Source organism: Temnothorax nylanderi, unplaced genomic scaffold (assembly GCF_030848795.1).
Source record: "Temnothorax nylanderi isolate EJ_2023f unplaced genomic scaffold, tnyl_v1.0 TNYL_tig0004_pilon, whole genome shotgun sequence".
NCBI lineage: Eukaryota > Metazoa > Arthropoda > Insecta > Hymenoptera > Formicidae > Temnothorax > Temnothorax nylanderi.
In genome coordinates, this window is record NW_027249066.1 from 3,674,404 (window position 1) to 3,688,096 (window position 13,693).

General features: G+C 44.0%; 1 protein-coding gene across 2 annotated transcripts in view; it reads right to left on the reverse strand.

Moving 5' to 3' along the window:
* Positions 1–13,687, reverse strand: part of Ken (ken and barbie) — a 35,013-nt gene extending 21,326 nt beyond the window's left edge. For both annotated transcript variants that reach the window (XM_071710992.1, XM_071710983.1), the window contains exon 1: positions 10,952–13,687. The gene's annotated coding sequence lies outside the window, so the exon portion shown is untranslated. The remainder of the gene's footprint in view (positions 1–10,951) is intronic.
* Positions 13,688–13,693: the final 6 nt, after the last annotated feature.

Sequence of the window (13,693 nt, forward strand, 5' to 3'; positions counted from 1 at the left end):
GTTTAAGAGTAACAATGGCGAAGGAGAAATTACGTTGGCAGTTAGGTGTACACGCCGAGCGCCGAGCTGTACGTAAGCGGACACGTAAGCAAGAAAGTCCGCCTTCGCGACTCGGATGTGCGGGTGAAAACGCGCGAGGAAGTCGAGGAAACCGTGGAGATTACCGGCGCGGCGACACAAACGAGTCATTTTTATTTCATAATTCGAGCGCGCGGATTTGTTTCACAGAAGGCAGCGCGCGCGAACGCAAGTTTCTCTCTCACGGACTCTTGAAAGTAGAATGCCAAACCAAACGGATTTCTTAATGCATTTAATTTTAATGGCTACAGCGATATCGTAGCTATTAAATAGTAACGATAGAATCGCATTCACAGCAAATTATGATCGTAATTATGTTACAAAGCGCTTTCTTCTTTTTCCTCCGGCAATTTTACCAAAATATTTTCACAATAACAGATATTATTATAGATAAAAGCGGATATTAGTATACAATTTGCAATAACATATGGTTTTTATCCGTTGCCTAATTTAAACACTGATTGCAACTAAAACGTATTATTACAAAGCGAAAATGTGGCTAAACTAAAAGCAAAAGTTCATGAAGATAAGCGTTAGATAAGAACATTAAAATGCTAATTATTCCGATTGTTCATATCTTCATTAATACTGATCTAAATGCATGCGATATATTTGATTCAACGACTAAATATTCCTATCAAGGTTCGTTCAAGGTTTAATTAGCACTGTCATTTCAATAGTGCGATGCAAATTAACGCTTTACGTAACAAAACGATATTGACGGTAAAAAAAATATTGATTTCAACTGATTTCAATAATAATTTAACTTACAAAACAATAAAATATGCAATATTATAAAAGATTGCTAGAATAATGAAAATAACAATATAAAATAAAATCCACGAAAAAAAATTAACGATTGCATCGCACTTTAACAATATTATTATTTACTTATCATTTTCCTCTCCTCGATTTTGCTCGCTTATTTAATTATATCGATTATTTTCTATGTAATAACGCCATACGATTCGTCCTTTTTGGTGACTTTTTGGATATACGTATAAGATACATATTTCATGTGTATTTTATATGTATATGTGAGATATTTTCGTCACCAACTATATTTATGCGCTTGTAACGAAACGTATTGAAACGATAAACGTCGAGGCGTATCAGCAAAGAGCGTACACCATGTTAACTGGCAGCACGCCGCGTGAACTCTTTCTCTGCTCCCAAATTAGGACACTTTCACTGTCGCACGAAAGGCTCGACCCCTCGCCCGGCCGTATTTCATGCGATATACACAATAGAAACGTATAACATCTGAGTCGCAAGTCGTTACTTCGAAATTACAGTCCTCCCCGATGCGCATCGCCCCAGTGCGTCATACGTTACGAACACAATGTACCGTACAAAGATCATAACGAGAGAATATAATTTCGAGGATGTGCGGTCTGTGTCCCTTCATTACCGAATATTTAATCTTTAATTTCCGAATCGCCCACTCGAAATTATAGACGGAACAATGAATAGAGTCGAAGAGACAAGTTAGTGCGGTCGTAATCGGCCGAAATGCAGAGCCGAATACGGAAATGCGACAGTTTTTGAGAATCTCGTTCTACAGATACGCACTCTATGGGTTTAAAGCAAGACAAAAACGAATGAAGTTATAAGGCGCGATGGAGTTAATTGCCGCGTATAAGTAGAGAATAATTTTTCACGCGAAACTCATAATGCGAGAGAGATTACGACTGCCGCTTAGAGAAAACTCCGATAGTGAACTGCTGCGGCCGGTAACTACCTATACGACGTACGGTTACGAACGCGCCGAGTAATAGCGTGTTTATTTTCTTAACGGCTATAGGCGCATCTTTTTTAGGATCTCGTAAGCAATGCCCCCTTAAAGGCATACATCAATTCGCTCGCTCGTTACTAGCCTATCCATGTTGGAACCATTACGCGCGTGCTACGTAATAACCTTCATAAAGGTTTTCCGCGCAGAGACGTGCTCCTACAAGACTCTCTTAAGTCCAAGAAAACGTATTACGGGCCGGGAGGTACATTAGTCTGTCTCGCTGCTTGATCTTATTCGCCGAAATACTTCCGCAATTTTTTTCATCATATAATTGCAAAGAGTGGAATTGCATTTATCAAATGATTGAGAGATACCATATAACGTATCTTTGATATTCTCATCACTTCTCGCAGAGGAATGAATCTCTTTAAGGAAAGAAGCGCGAAGAAACGCGGGAGAAAGCCGATGAATTTTTCCACCCGTTAGGTACTCACATCGGATCGAGCGGGAGGCCCCGTACCTCCTCGCTACCGTTTCTTCAATAATACAATCCTTTTTTCTGCGTCGCGTACGGGTACGTTACATGGAGGCGTGTAACAGGCAGGCAGGCAGGCGGCGGCGCGGCGGCGGCGGCAGCGGGCGAACGAGCGAGCGAGTCCCGAAGGGGCCTCGAGTGTACGAGCCGGGGCCCCGCGATAGATGAAAGTGAAAGGAAAGGTAGAAAGGGTTGGCGGAGGTAGGTAGGTACTCGCGGGGCCGCTGTTACTCGTGCTGTTACTCGCGGTATATGCCCGAGCCGCCCGCGGGGGCCCGCGCAAGAGCGCGAGATTTACAATCGCCACGAGTCCCAGAACGGGCCCAGAAAACGAGCGGGCAAAATACCAGCCGGGCGGTCGCCGCGCCGCCGCGCGCCGCGCCGCGCCGCGCCGGTCGTGTACCTGCGCCCGTGCAGAGGCGAGTACCGGCGTACGTAGAGCCACGTATATACGTTATATCCGCGGTATATCGCGGATCGTAACGCCAAGCTTTCCTGCGGTAAGAGCGGCGAGGGACGATTATGTTTTCTCGCGAGGCCCCGCGTGGGCGCGCGAGCGGCTCTCCCGTCATGCGATTCCGCGCCCGACTTTAACGATAATTTTCTGTTACGACCCGCGCCGGCCGCGCGACGCCAGGCACGGGATCCAGCCGCACATTCGCCAAGCTGTAAAATTGTGTAATATTCCGGTGGCGAAATTATGTTCGTATAATATCACATCTACGTGGAATGTATATAGACGATCAACGCAGCCCGAATTACGATAATCCTTTCATTTTTCGGCGGTTACCGTAATGGTAACCGGCTACCGAACAATACCCGCGCTCGAGAGAAGCCTACAATCTTGATAAATATATTATTTTTGAATTACGTAATAATGGTGGTACCTAGCGTTTTCGTGAAAGCCAGGTAAGATATATGTTAGGTTTCGAAAGGTCTGTATCTCTTTGGTAACATCGAAGGGCCGAAAGCAGAGTATTAGGTAACTAAGAAATATATTCAAACAATGAGATACGTGCGTGGGATAACACGAGTCGTAGGTCGTAGGACGCAGATCTCTTTTCATGCGGCATTTCAATTTACAATATTGACTGTGGTTGTGCATTTGGTAATATTACAACATATTTCTTGCGCTAATATGTAACATGTTTCAATGACGAAGATTGATTAACGCACATAATTAATATAATATGTATCACATGTAATATGTAAGACATGTTTCTAGAAGGACATGTTTCTAGATGAAATCAAACTTCAGATATCGTTTCTCTTTTATTATTTTCTTTCCTCAAATTATTCAAACTCTACAAACCAGTTAAGTGAAAAGAATAAAGAATAAACATATACATAAAACAATTTTATTTTAGCTTATATAAGAGACATTATATGCTATACTATATTTCTACAAGTAAAATTAGTGCGAAGGAAAAAATAAATTATTAAGTTTTAATTTGCAAGAGCAGCTGGTAATGAAGAAAAGTGCAAAAACTTGATTTGTTCCGTGTAAATACTGTAATCGACAAATCACTTAAAAGTTCGAGCAGATCGCAGATTGGAATGACACATGATAAACGACTAACCGCTACGAAATTCCGCAAGAGAATTTACGAGACTCTCGAGTGCCAAACTTTCAAGGTTGCGACACGTCCAGGCAGACGGGTTTATTCGATCGTGTTGCGAACGAGCTGACGGAATTCGTACGAAACTTTCTTCGCAAACTATGACGAAGGAGCGCGTGGCGCGCGTTGCGCATGAAACTCATTTAGAGACGTGATATTTGAGATAACCCGGATAACACAACGCGAACAACCGTATTTACAACAATCGACGGAAATTTCATCGACCGTCGTAATCGTACCTGCCAATTCGGCACGACTCTCGGCACAGGTGAAAGTATACGCGGCGAACGAAACATTTTCGCCTAACGTCCTAAATCGTTGAAGTCACGCTTTTCGCAAGCCGCCGTGGCTGTTTTGGTAAACGGCGAGGAAAAGTGAATTTCGAATCCTTAATCGCCGTCCCGCGAATTATTTGCTGGATCAAAAATTATTTTCCGTCTAACGCGGCCGTATTAGAACGGTGCGTGTATATATTTATACATCACCAAAAGGAAAGGTGTATTTTAATGGCGCATTTTCAATCGCATATGTGCAATTTCTAGCTACGCCGAGCTGCATTTTAATTTTACCAGCTACCAGATACGTATTTCCTTATACAGATCGCTCGGAAAGATCTGAGAACGCGCGTTGGCAGAATTCCGACAACTGGAAAAGGGAATTAAACCTCGGCATGATTATAATTATCCGTTGTGAGGGATTCACCGGTTTGTGTCACGTTTTGATAAATGTCGCATAGGATTCTAACGCGCCCCCGATTCAGCAATGTAACAATAACGGACGCTACACACATGAGCTCGTCCAATTAAATTCCCTTCGTGGTGGATCGACAAATGCATAACGATAACTATCCACGTTCGTCCGCGCATCGATTTTCACGGCTAATTTTGCTATTATACACAACGACGTAACTATAATAGGACGGTCATTTCTCCGGCCGTTTCTCTATGATAGTGGAGTTTCCTACAACGAGAAGTCTTCGGACAGTGGTGAATAATCACCCGGAATTAGCCTCTCACTGGCAGCGAAATGGCTTTCGTAGCCTCGAACCGTTCGAAAACGTTATTTACTCGCTCCTGTATCCTGTTGTCGGAATCCTACACCGATCGAACGTGAAATGGTCGGAAAAACCTTTCCGGACAGTTGCGCGCTAGATTCCCTGAATCGCTTATAACAAACTTGCAACACCTTTGCCCGCGATTCTACACGTCAGCGAGTCCAGACAGACAATAGTATACATGTAGGTAAATTTATTCACCGTGCGTCCGTAAACTTGCAACTTTGTGCAACTTTATGCAAACGTTGCGCATTACATGTCGTTAGATCGAATGTGCCCCCCCCCCCTCCACCGACCTAGTGAATTTAGATAAAGTATCGTCCTTCGTATCTACGCGTCATAACCGCGCCTGCATTACATAGGTCGATATTGCGCAGGGCATCCGACATCCGACCGTCATACTTGTCGGGTGATCGGATTGACCATTCGATGAAAAATATCCGGAGAAAATATAAAAATAAAAACCAGACGTCATTCTCTTTTTTTTGCAAAAATTATACGGCGATTTGCTTCTATAAGAATGCGGACATGATTGTCTTTAAACAGAACTATCCAATAATTTATAATCAATTACAACACTAAGAATTGCTGTAACTATTTACAATGAATCCAATGAGTGCCGATTATTATTAATTTTCTCCATAGTTTGATACTTTTTCCGACGAAACTCCGAATGATCGATAAATTGTTTCTTTAATAAGTAATATCAAAATTGAATATGAGGATCAGATTCACATTACATTGATGTTATAACTGGTAAGATATTAATGCGCGGTTCAGTAGAATCAACAAGTGTGGATCCACGGGACGACGTCGTAGTCACGTCGTCGTGCGAATCGATCGCGAAAGAAGAACACGCCGTGGCGAGAAACGGGAATAAGAACTTCCTCCCTCGCGGCGTGAATCGCACGCGCGGATTCCCACGGTGCGAGATAAGGCGCGAGCCGGGAGATAAAGAGAGACCACGAGGAGAGATGTGAAGGGGAATACGGGAGAGAGAAAAAAAAGAGAAGGGAAAAGGATGATGGGAAGAGAAAGGACGGGGGAAGGAGGAGGAGGAGGATGCGAGGAGAGCGGCGGAGAGGGAAGGAGAGGCGAGGACGATGTGGGAAAAGAGGAAGCTAATCAGAAGCGGAAGTACGCTCTGGCGAGGCCCGAGGCCTTGAGAAGGCATAGTCGGCCGCGTGGCTTTTAGCTCTCTTAATTGCAACTTCATTTAACGCGCCGTTCGGCCAATCCGGACCTCGCATGCCGGGAATAGCGCGTCTTAATAAGCATCTTATCGCGCGTACGCCTGAAGAAGAAACGCCTGAGAAGGGAACGGACGAACCGTGGAAGGTGGAAAAGTACGAGGCGAAAATATGAAGCACACGAAGAAAAGTGCGTTGTCTTCCTGCGAGACGGATCGACGCAATTCGCGGCGCAAATCGCGGATATCATCTTCTGGTTTCTGTATCTTTAATGCGAGCATATTTTAAGCGTAAGTCACGTTTTATTTCTACAATTTTGCAAAAGCAGAATGTTAGCTTTTAAACTATATCTATCTGAGGCACCTGTATAGTCTCGAGTTTTAATTGTAACCACATAAAAAAAAATGGATTGCACGAGCGAGCGTTATGAGGGTATTTGTTTTGGAAACGCGGAAAAGCGATAGCGAGATCGATAAGGTGTTTACGAATATCCAATTAGCACTTGCGTCGTTTATCTGGATTGCAGTTATCTCGCGATATCCACGTTAATGACATCAAGCTGCGATAATAGAATACTCAATAGAATCATTGATAAAAATTACGATAACTCCACATTCTCGCGTTTATTCGCGAACAGTCCTCCTATAATTATTTCGAGAAATAGTTTCTTCCTTGAAAGTGAGTAGAAACTTTATTGGTGATTAAAATCGTATTCGATTCGATAGGTTGCCCGTCATTAGCAGAAATGACTCAAGTCAGTTTACTTAACGCAAATCCAATATTACTCACTCCGTGGTTTGTTTCAATTTTTTCCATATCGATTGATTGATATCAGTGCGTATCAGATGCGTGTTCTACATCGCTGCCGATCTGTGATATTTCACAGATTACAAAATCGTTTATTATCTCCTTAATTAATTACAATTGATCTCGTAACCCACTTCTGTCTTGCTCGGCCGATTACTTAACGATTGAAAATATTCTCGAAAAATGTCAAGTGAAATGATCTAGCGGAATGACAATGACAAATTAATCCCGTAATAAGTTAAAAATGGCAAAACTTAATGCTATTAACATGATATTTGAATATAAATCAATATTTTTATATTATTGAATATTAAATTATTAATTTATTTTTAAATATAAATTATTATTTTTATATTTTATAAAAAAGAGAAGTCTCTTAATTAGACGTTACTATTTGCAAAATACAGGAATTCTTTCCCATCAAAACGGTGCATGCAACATTTGACGTTCGCAATATTTTTCTCCGTTAATTAGTAAGCGCAAATGGATATTAATTATTCATAATTGCTCGGCACAGAGATACTCTTTTTTCGCTCATCTTTTTCTCATGGCCGTTCAACGTGGTAATTGCACGTCGAGTTGGGCATCTCCGCAAAGCGGCTTCGGCAAATTTAAGGAGAGTGACGATGGAATGTATACGGAGGCACAAATAATTATCATCAAATGTTTGCGGTCGCACGTTAAATGATTTGACCATAAATCTCCGTTGCGAATTAGGTTCTCGATGTATAGTTTAGTGAAATCGGACAGTTGACATAGTCAAATTTATTCGCGCCGACGGTAGTGCGAATGACTCCGTAGCAAGCTATTGTTAATTAACGTGTAGAAACTCATTTGCAATTTGCGTTAAACATTTTTAAGCATTAAGAATTATCAGCTGCAAAATCGGTTTTACTCAGAAAAGTTAGTTTCTTTCAATTTCCTTCGAATACTTTACGCTTCAGTTAAAAGATAATAATTCGATAAGCTTAAAAATCTTTTATCATTTGTTTCACATGAGTTAATATTAGAAGAGGAATAAAGATAAAATAAATTATACAAAGAAATGGAATGAAGATAGTTTCAGAGCGCGTGATTCAGAACAATAATGAAGTTAGAAGTAGAGAATATGGGTAGAGAATAGGGGTAAACAGTACAGTTGTTGGCCTCTCTACAATGATTGGCCACATCTTAAAAAATTAAAGATTATAAAGAAACTATTAAAATGTTTTTAATTATAAAAAAAATAATTATTATTATATTTTTGTATTTATAATTAAAAACATTGTAATAGTAGTTTCTTTATAATCTTTAATTTTTTAAGATGTGGCCAATCATTGTAGAGTGGCCAACAACTGTACTGTTTACCTCTAACAGGTGACAAATATTTGCATCACGGAACGTTATTTCCTTGTTTGGATTCTGTCAAAAGTAAAGTTGGATTAATAATTGATAGTAAATTTTTCTGAATAATATCGAATTTACATAAATTCAATTTACACACGCGTATCTTAAAAAAAAAGGAGTATTTGCATCTGCTGTCGCTTACCAAAAGGAACTTTCTCGCGTCGCGATTATTGTCGTATCCAGACGCGCGCATGAAGTGGCGCGGGCAAAAAGTCTCGCGGAAACACGGGAATTTCGGACTGGTTCACCTTTCGGGGCCCGACGGTGAATTTTGTCGCTGCATTTGCGGTATATACGATGAGCACTCTATGCAGCCCGCGAACTACGTTAAGAACGCCGCCGTGCGAGCTCTCGTCCGCGAGATAATGGCAAGATGAATGCGAAATGGCGAACGCGCAGAGGCACCTTTCGATACGCGACCTTGACTGGAGATCGCTTTTTCTCTCCACGATTCGTCATTCCACGCCATTGATGACCACACTGGACTCCGCGAGAGAGGAGCGGCTCGTCGTTTCGCTTTTTTTCTTCTTCTTCCTCTTCTTCTCCGTTTTGTCTTTTTCTTTCGAAACGGTTACACAACAATCGTCCATATTGCGACCATGGTGCGCCGCTGAACTTGAATTATTGTGCTCAGAAGAAGTTTTCCTGCCTTCCCGCGTCTCCTCCGTCTCTCTCACGAGAGAGTTTACAGCTGCCTATTACGACGTATGATATTAAGCGTATTTCATTCGCCGCAGAGACGGTTTCACTCGGGTTTCCTGTTTTTCCTGCTTTCATTTTTTTTTTATTTTGCTTTCCTACTCCCAAGGCAACTCCGAAATTATCGCAATGGCCGAAATCGCAAATGCCATCAAGGTACTTTCAAAATTTCTACACGTATGAATCATCGACGATAAGAACGTCAATATAGCATGTTTGTCATCAAACATATATTTGGCGTAAACACGTTTATTACTAAAATGCCTTTCTGTATCACGTATAAAATACTAGGAATAAACAAATATTTATTTTAAAAATCGTTACGTTTGTACTAATAACATCGAATAATTTTCGCCCTTTTATCGAATTACGCGAGTCTCTACTAATTATTCATTATATTTCGCTGATGGCGAACAATATGTTTCTCCGCGATATTACCGCTAAAATAAACTTATATTAATAGATGTTGGTGCGATAAGACTCGCACTTGGTCGGCTTAGCGTAGTTATACTGTTTAATGAGTTTAGTTGCATACTTCTATATGCGTTACATAATTTAGCGTGATCTTTCAAATGGAAACTGGAACAGTTTTTTAAGACAATAACTATGTCATTTGCGTTTCGTGGTTCCGCCGATCATATTTTCTCATTGTCAGCGCTGTTCGCCGCAATCTATCTACCTGTCTCTCGTTACACACGTTAGGACTGGCCGTCGTTTTTACTACCAATTATGTCGCCGCATTAATTTGCACCGCCTCCTGCATCCAATCGCATGGAATGTCAGTCCACAACCGCGACAATTGCCTCATTATCGCTGGCAGTTTCACCGTTTCATTTATAAGATACAAAGTGACATAAGCCTTGACGACAAGTGAAAGAATTGACGGATTAGATGATACCGTGTGCGTGTATGCGTGTCTGTCTAAATATACGAATAAAAATCCGACGTTTATTAATGATGAAAAAAATGTCAAAAGAATTCTGAAGAATAACCGCTATGTAAGAATCGTATCGCCGAGTTTTCTCGCACGATTAGTGTCGATCGTCAAATCGATACCTGTATCTTTTCACTTTATCATATCATATCCAAACATTTTTTAACGCTATGTCGACATTACATCATCGATCATCCTTAACCCTCACTTGAGCATGCCGAACGTAGCCACCGCGATAGAACAACACTCTATTGAAATATGGAGTTACGATAATAAAAAGATCGAGTCAAAGTCATTTTAATTCGACATTGTAGCACGATTTACCCTAAATTATACATCTTCTTTTTACCTCGTTTAATTTATCTCTGTACGAGTGATATATTATGCATCAGGAATTATACGGAACCATCGGCTCGGAATTGTTTTATTCGCATGGACAACTTCGGAGCATAAATTGCCTCTGGATCGCCATGTAACGAAACGGCGTACTCCGAATCACTCGAATTTTAAAGCGGTCAAAATTAACACGATTATTCGTTGCCACAATTATAGTCAACAGGATATAACTAGCGTGAAAAACAAACTTAACTTTATCTGCGCTTATCGTCGTTTATGGTACCTGTCGATTGTCTATACGCCAGGTTCGACCGTCAGTATAAACGTAGAATATATCACTGGCGTGAGAAACAAGCGTGTCGCGTGGCATGCAACGAATAATCTTTAAATCGCCTTTTGCAAGCTATCGATTTGCCGGGCGCGATCAATTAACCGGCGGGTTCGACGAAAGAGATGTGTCACTTAACGCCGGTTTGGTCTTAACGCCCGCGAGAACAGATTTCCGAGGGGAAAGAACCTTATATAATCGAATCGGTATCGTACCTAGGAATTATATGAGCCGTGCTCATTTTTCTCACCTTGCGCTTTTTCTATTACTGCGCTCGCTGTCCAACGTGTGGTCGCTGACGGTAGGTCCAGGGTGAGCAACGCGACGCAGTATATATCCCACGGGACTATCTCGTCGAGTCACGTGAAAAACATTCTCTTTGCGAGCCGGCGGTGACGAGCCGAGATCCCGTGACATCGGCGACGTGGACGACGCTGCTGCGGGCACGTGACGTACATTGATATTCCACGGTATGGATCACACACCACTGATGGGCACGAGAGAAACAGATCAGTCGCGGTAACGTCGAACGAGAGAAACGTGCACGAGAGGAGCACGCTCGATCGCGGCGAGCTCGAGATGTACCGGCACTTTGTAATCACTTCACACACGCGGACATGATCTCGCACGGCGAACAAGAGAAGATCCACCACCTTCGAGGATGTCGTTACTCGCAATTAGCCGTTCTTCGCGATCCTCCTGGTCAATTCGCGTTTCATCTCACTGTTCATCTCACTTTGCTGTTTTGCGCCCGCTCGCGCGCTGTCACACGTGGTTTTTTGTCTCGCAACGCATACAGGCGCGCTACGTAGAACGCGCGCTTTCTCCGATTTAGATCATCTGTAAACTCGACGCGAGGAGATTCGCCGTGATGAGAAGAGCAGACGTTACGCCGGCCCGTTACGGGGACGATCCTCGACGACGTCCGCGACAATGATAAAGGGCGACGATGACGATGACGACGGAGAACTCTTTTTTTTCCTCCAACGGGGTCTGCTCCGTTGACTGCCCAGGGTCAACCGGCTGGCTCTGCGCGCGGCACTTTTACCCGTTGGGTACTCTCAAGGACTCGGAGGTGGCTCCTATTCCTTTCTCTTATCCTTTCGCGCGCGCGCCTTTTTTATCCCGCTAACCTTTTTAAACGCACTTTTAATTCCGCTCGGCCGCGTGTCCCCGGCGAACGTTTGCCGCCCGGTGGTTCCCCGGTGGTATTATCTCGGTATTATCTCGCTCTTTCTTTTTTATCGCGGATTACCGAAAATTTCTCTCGCCGTCGTCTTCGCGAATTCAGCGTCGTCGTCGTGCGGCGCGACGCACCGTGACGTTCGGCAGGAGAGCGGGAGAGCGGAAAGCGAGTGGATCTCGCCACATCCGGATCGTCTTTCAGACTCGTCCTTCGCTACCGCGGTCTGCTCTCCGCCTCTTTCTCCACGTTCCGAGAGAGCGAACCTTCTTCCCTCGGCCCGCTCGACGTCTTCCTCGTCCTCGTCGTCGAACCACGCGACGGTCGCGAGGACTCCTGTCCTCCGCGCGAGAAATCCGCGTCCTCCTCCTGCGGTTTTCGCGCACACGGTTGTCGTATCGCGGTCTGTTCCTCTCCTCCTCCTCCTCCTCCTCCTCCTTCTCCTCCTTCGCCTTTTCTCCCTCTCCGTCTCTGACTGTCTCTCTCTCTTTCTTCGCTGTCCTTTTCCCTTCCGCGTCTCCCTTTCCGTCTGTCTGTCTCCTTTCTCTTCTGCGTGTTGTAATCCCTTTTGCGAAACTTCTTGCGCCCGGACGAGGCGGCGAGGTAAAAGCGAGCGCGCTGTCGATCGTGAACTGAGGGAGAGAGAGAGAGAGAGAGAGAGGTTAAATTTGCACGCGAATACCGCGCGTCGAGTCCTTCCACGGTGGTGCTGCTACTGGGATGCCGCTCGATGATAATGATGATGATAATGATAATGTTGACGAATGACGATGAAGACTACTCTCCTAGCAACTCCGGAAACGAATTACCGGTGGGATACCAGCGACTGTGACCTTGAACATTCGCGTTTCGCGCTGGACGGAGTGAAACGCGCGGGACCGATCACTTTCCATCGTTCGTTCTCGCTGTCAGCGCCGCGTCGCTCGCACGGCCGAGGCACAGCGCGACACTCGCGTTTTCGCGATCCAGGTCCACCCTGACGACGCCGACGATGGAAAACTCGTCGTGACACCTCCGCACGCGCCGATACACCTCCGCGAGCGCGAGTGTATTTCGTGAAGCAGCGGACTAGAAAACGTTGTTACGCAATGAACGGAGCACCGTTCCTCTTCTTCTCTTCTCTCCTTGGGTTGTTTTCTTCTTTTCCCTAGTACGCCCTCTTCGGCTTCACCGGGACGCGTAGATTCTCCGGATCAGCGAAGCTCCTCGTCAAGGGCGCCGAAGGGGCGTCAGCATGATCCGCGATCATGCGAATCCGAACACACGCACGAATACACACGCAGACACACGCTCTCACTGTCACTGTCTCTGTCTCTCTTTCTGTCTCTCCCTTTCTCTCTCTCTCTCTCTCTCTCTCTCTCTCTCTCTCTCTCTCTTTCTGTTTCCTCAGGAGAAAGAACGATATCGGAAGCCGGCGGAGAAAGACGGGCAGAGAGAGAGGCAAGAGATATTCGGCGGTATCCAGCCTACAGGAGGCAGGATCGGATTTTAGCGCGCGCAGCCACGCGCTCCCGTGAAGTCGACGGTTTCAACTTTTACTTTCAGCTCTTACACAACGCGGCCCGCTCTTGCTGGTACGTAAGCGGCGAGCGTGCAACGAGTCCTGGGTCTCAGCTTCGAAGTCTTCTTCTTGTTCTTCTCTTCTTCTTCTCTTCTCTTTCACTGTTTCTTCCTTTCTTTTTTATTCTTCTTCCTCTTCTGCTTTTCTTCAGTTCCTTCACTTCCTTGTATCTCTTTTGCGTCAACAACTGTCAACAATCGTAGAGCCAACGAACTTTCGAAGAACAAATTTCAATCTCTAAAATTGGA